The sequence below is a fragment of the Lissotriton helveticus genome, chromosome 3_1 (assembly GCF_964261635.1).
Source record: "Lissotriton helveticus chromosome 3_1, aLisHel1.1, whole genome shotgun sequence".
In the NCBI taxonomy this organism is placed as follows: Eukaryota; Metazoa; Chordata; class Amphibia; order Caudata; family Salamandridae; genus Lissotriton; species Lissotriton helveticus.
In genome coordinates, this window is record NC_136061.1 from 1610203588 (window position 1) to 1610209394 (window position 5807).

Consider the following 5807-nt stretch of genomic DNA (forward strand, 5'->3'; position numbering starts at 1 on the left):
GCTATAGAGGTCTTCACACCGAATCATTTGCCTCCAATCTCATCCTAGGCTCAACGTATATTGGCCCATTTACCTGTGTGTAAAATAAGTTTACTGACTGAACCAAAGGGGGTGTGTTTAGTACAAATACATATATTTGTTGTTATACACCTGCCCTTTTCCATTTACTCATTCATGACATTAAAGAGTGGTAAAACAAGTAGCTCTATATTCCTTCAAGACTTAGCCTGAAGGCTGCACGCAATACAGCTAACCCTAGGATAGTTTACTAATAATGTTGGTTTAGACCTATCATCCATGAAGGGGGCGTTTGGACAGGTGCAATGTTAGGACTGGCGTATATCCCCGCTATATTAGTGAACAGCACCTCATATGGTGATTAGCTCCACAATGAAATTAGTCAATTGTTTGGCTTTCTGCTTTGGCTTGCAAAGGAAAGTGGGACCTGGGAAACTGTCCCTCAGTCTCGCTAAGCCCTACCCTTAGATGTCGTTAACCCCCAGGTTGACCCCAATGGAAAGTGGTATACCCTATTCGTGAATGGTTCCATGATTGTTCCAACTATCACCTAGCAGACCACTGATAGTCGTTCTATAATGACAGATTTGACTTATGGCAATGGCTGTTCCTCGCGTAAGAGAACTAAGCAGCAACCATGGCTTCGATAAAGTATAGCAAGTGCTTATGGGACATGAATAAGCAGCCCAGGCATGTCACCAACCATCCCATTCTCTAGGTGAAATTTAATGTCCCCATGTAGCGTGGGCTCTGATTTAGACAATGAGTTTTTCAGAACTGAACTCATCAACCGAATGCCAACAGAGCATATTTTGGGTAACTCACCACCCCTGGTGGGGACCCGTCCCATCAAGGAGCTGCGTCTGCCTTGTGAATTCTACCCAAGTACAACCCGAGCATTTTAAACGCCCAAGCTCCCCATTGCTGGGTCCCCCCCGGCACGTGGATGCGATCCAGTTGATGGGCATTGGTGACTTTGTGTACCTCGGGTCACATTGAATACAGCGGATACCACCAGTGCCAATTTAAGATGGCGTAGGTGCCACCGTTTTTTGGGCTGACTGTATTCTTAAATGCTTGAAGAGCTGGGGATGTGTTACCTTACCACACTTGCGTTACACTGGTTACTGATGAAAGAAATTTTCAAGGTACAAGTCTAATTTCGGCTAGAAAGGCAGCAGCATGCCCCCCAATAACCTTAATGTAACAATATACCCCGATAATATACACAAAGTAATATAACAATAAAATTAAAATTTTTCAGGGCACAACATCGCGACATAGTCAGATCTGACTCCAGCCCAACAGCTATAGCCCAGCGCAGTATTTTTGCAATAATGAAGTACAAACACTGCAAAACCAACTTTATCAGAACACATCGCCTTCCTCTTAAGATGTCACACAATTTGGTAACGACCAACCCTGAAGTATTTATTTAACACCCACCCGAATGTCTCAATTTACTACGAAGGACATAACAATGTTCCGTGATCCGGGACATTCTGTTTTGTCAAGCACAGGGAGATTACGCGCTTTGTCCAGACTCACGGGATGTTGAGCGTCATCACAGAGTCTCGAACCCAGTTCCCCAGAATTGAGAGCAACCACCCTAGCCGTTACAGCCACTTTGCCTGTGGTTGATCTATATCCTGCCCAAACTTCACAAACACCCTAATGGTAGTCCAGGCAGCCCCGTCATCTCTGCATGTGGTTTCCTAGCAGAACCCTCCCACAACATCTAGATACCCTTTTCAAACCGTTTATTGTACTACTGGGGCAGCTTGTGATGTAGGACTCCCTTCTCTAATGTCACCCAAGACGAGACCATATCTGGGAATAAAGATGTGGTGAACTCAAGGACACTGCCACCCCAGGCCCCTCTAGAATTTCTGTTGAAATGGCATCACAAGTGGTACCGCTATATAAATTATGTCATATGATTTGGTAAGTTGAATGAGCTTTAGAACTGGCTTAACAATCAGACTGAGTATTTACCATGATGCATGATACGGAGAAAGCCAATTTCTTGGACCTAGCCATGTTAGTTATAGAAGGCGAATAAGCGTGTAACTTGTACACAAAACCAATATAGGCTCAACACATTATTACACGTCCCCGAAGGGCACCCAAGAACACTGGAAGGAACTCTACCCTTTGAGCAAGTCCCCCGTATCCGAAAGTATTGTACCATTGAAGAGGACTACCTCACAAATGCCATTTCGCTCTCTAATAAGCTTAGCAATGGAGGATAGCGCAAGGAATTAGTTCAAACTTCTTTAAAAAGGACATGTGTTCCCTACGAGACCCTTTCAGTATACCACGGCAAGTACTAATTAATCCAATTATTAGTGTACTGAAATAAAACTGGAAAATTATTATTCAAAGAATGTGTACCCACTTCTAGTCGGGGGTCCAGACTAGACTACATTTCCAATTGAAATGCGAACCAATTCCTTCTATTTTGTAAAATGCCCTTACGAGAAGTTGTACCTAGGGCAAACCACTCAGGCAGTAAAGTCACGGATTTTACAACACCGGTACCGCATCAAGTGCGGTACACGAGCAGCACCGTGAATCCCTCTCAGGACCCGAACCGAGTCAGGTATCGGAGCGCTTTACATAGCCCCAGTTACGTTACATGAGGACGGACCCACATTCATTTTTTGGCACGGGGAGATTAAGTGGCAGGGCGACACCGTGGCCTGCCATGAAATGACGGAAGAGGCAGAAGCACGTTTATGAATATAATTCGCGTTCTCAATTGGAACGCCCAAATCTATTCACGAGTATTTCTTTATCTAAACAATATAGTACCATGAGACTTCATTGACCCTGCATAAGTAATTTAAGAGCTCTAGCAACCGCCGCAGGGCGACACCGTGGCCTGCCATGAAATGACGGAAGAGGCAGCAACATGTTTATGAATATAATTCGCGATCTCAATTGGAACGCCCAAAACTATTCACGATTATTTCTTTATCTAAACAATATAGTACCATGAGACTTCATTGACCCTGCATAAGTAATTTGAGAATTTGGCGCGAAAGCTATTGTGTCTCATTTAAACTCATGGCGCGATGTTCTTGTGGATAGCGCGCGACAAAACCTGCCTCTGCTACCCTTGCGAGCTTCATTGCTTCATTGTACTGAACATTAATTAGCAATGACAGAAGCCTTCTGACCTTCAAAACGAAAGACTCATTTACAAAGGTCTTAAATGTTTCATGTTTTCATTTATTTATTGCTTTCTAAAACAATGTTGGCATTGAACCTTAAACGTAATGAATCAAATATTAAAATACAGCATATGCGTCCCAAGGCCAGAACACCTCCCTATGTCACTCGCGTGGTTCCCTCATATCATTGATTTATAATGTGTTTAAAAAACACCATTGCCAGAACCCGGGATCGAACCAGGGACCTTCAAATCTTGCGTCTAAAGCTCTACCAACTGAGCTATTTCGGCACCGGCTAGCCCACGTGGAGGGAGTTTCCTACATGCGGCCTTCCGCGGCATAGGATATTTAAATACAGTAAATGCAAACAGCAAAAAACCCCAATGTCCTAGGGACATGCCAGTTAATGTGCGAGCTCCGCCACCCATGGTCCTTCCGACCACCCAGCCGTGTGCACAGCCCACGAACACGTAACATCCAAAACTGGGCACTTCCCTTCAATTTAATTACCTCCATTCCGCCGGAATGCAGCCATGCACTGCCCGTCCAGCCGTCCTCCGGTGTTTCTTCCTGGGCCCTGTCCCTGGTCCGAGTTGCCAGTCCTGCCGCCTCCTTTGTTTCCAATCGCCGTGCGCATTTTCTATCCAGACCCCCTGCGCGAACGAGGTGCTATCCCCTTGATCGCCCTCAGGGAGAACCGTCCAGCCGTCCTGGCTACCAACCCTGCAGGGAAACAAAAGGAGACAATTACTCCGCCCCGAGCGCGGGGCCGTGGCAGTCGCGTGAAGGCTCTGCCCATCCTACGGGTCTCCAGAGCGGCTGGCTCCACGCGGCTAGCTCCTCCAGGAAACAGCTTGTTACACCTGGAAAATAAAGGGGGAAAAATTTATTAAAACAAAGAAGCCCCGAGCGCGGGGCACACCGTTTCGGCGAGGGAGCGTCCAGGGACAAGGGGGTCTCCTGGGCGCTCCCTATCTCCTTATTCCCGAGGGGCCAGGTGGCCCCTCCTCTAGCCCGCCCCCCTTGACCCGGACCCACTTCCCAGGATCCGGGTCAAGGTGGCCGCCAGCCAACCGGCGGTGGGCCGCGCCCCCCAGGGCACGCCCCCACCGCCGAATGGCAACAAAGGAGACAGTGGGGGCGACGGTCGCCGCGCCGCCATGCGTGCGGGGGGGCCGAGGGCCCCCCCTTTTCAAAAGCAACCCTACATTATTATGCTCCTGTTTCTGTCATTAAATATTGCACAAGCAGCAAGAATGGTGCAAGTGCATTTCATTTGTATTTTTTCCCACATTTTTTGTGGCACTGTCCTATACTTGCTGAAGAAATTGCAGGAACAGGGATTACTGAGATCCTCTATGTAGCAGGGACCCCCAGTGGATATAATCCTATGCTTGGATACTTTTACTTTCCGTGACGCATCCGTTGGGGCTCACTTGTTTTCTTTCCCTTTGCATCATGCTGCATCAGGCGTTAATCCCTGTCTGACCTACTTTCTCTGTAGAAAAATGTAATTGGAAGGTTTCAGCATTTAGGCCCACCACAGACCCACAACAGAGCATTCTAGGTGGGGGTAAAATAAAAGTAATGTTTCACTTAATATAATCCTTCAGAGGCTAAAAAGAGCCTACACAATATACCAAGCAGACAAATGCAGTTCTTTTTCTTTTTTTCCATCTGTGCTACAAAGTATTTTAGGATTTAGGGATTTTAAACTGTGCTAACCAGTAGGCTAGAATATATAATAAGTACCTACTAAGCCTACTCTGACGTGATCGAAATAGTAAGTGATAGGTGTAGCAAAAACACGCATACTAAAATACAGTGATTACAGGCGTAGGTTGTGCAGGATGAAATTGTATTCCACTGTTTAAAAGCGTTATTGGAAAATGTATTTTCTACGGGATAGAGATTATTATTCTTTTAACCACTGTAAACGTGTCAAATGCCAAAGAATTATCGATGTCACACAAAGGAAGGGCATATTAGTTTAATGGTTTTCTCGGAGTTTGAATAACCATCACAGCCACTATTATATGTGATCGTAGCGCCTTCTCATTCCAGATATCTTTTTTTTTTTTTGGGGTGGGGGGGATCAGATCAATTGGGTCTGTTTTTTATGTTGTTGACCTTTCTTAAGGAGCACTGCTGTGTGGTAGGGTTTTGTAAGGTGTGATATAAAATGGTAGGGTATTTTTCATGTTCTATGCTTATGTTGTGCATCATTTTACGTTATTGTCTTAGCTATTATTTCGTTTATTATATTTGCTTTGCAGTTTTCATATAGCACACACTTTGACCAAGAGGTTGAGTGCTTTACATAAGCAATTCGACACAAAGAAGGAGAAGGGCGACTTTGCCGCCCCCGCCTCTTCCTTCATCGGCCAAGCAGTTCCCCTTGTTTGCAAAAAAAGCATTGCCTCTTACACCAAATTATGTTCCCTCAAAGAATTCTCTGAATCTGGGATCGGTACAGAATCAATTGAATGGCACAATTGGTACAAATGATTCGAGCACAGTTGTTATTTCTCCTCCGAGTCTGGCACCACTCACTAGCTCCGCATGTGACTTAAAGCAGACATTGGATACTTTAGATGCCAAAAAGAAAGATTT

General features: G+C 45.4%; 1 non-coding gene across 1 annotated transcript; it reads right to left on the bottom strand.

Annotated features, from left to right (window-relative positions):
• Positions 1–3411: 3411 nt before the first annotated feature.
• Positions 3412–3484, bottom strand: TRNAL-CAA (transfer RNA leucine (anticodon CAA)). Its single transcript has one exon. It is a non-coding gene; the product is annotated as a tRNA-Leu (tRNA).
• Between the last annotated feature and the right edge of the window lie 2323 nt (positions 3485–5807).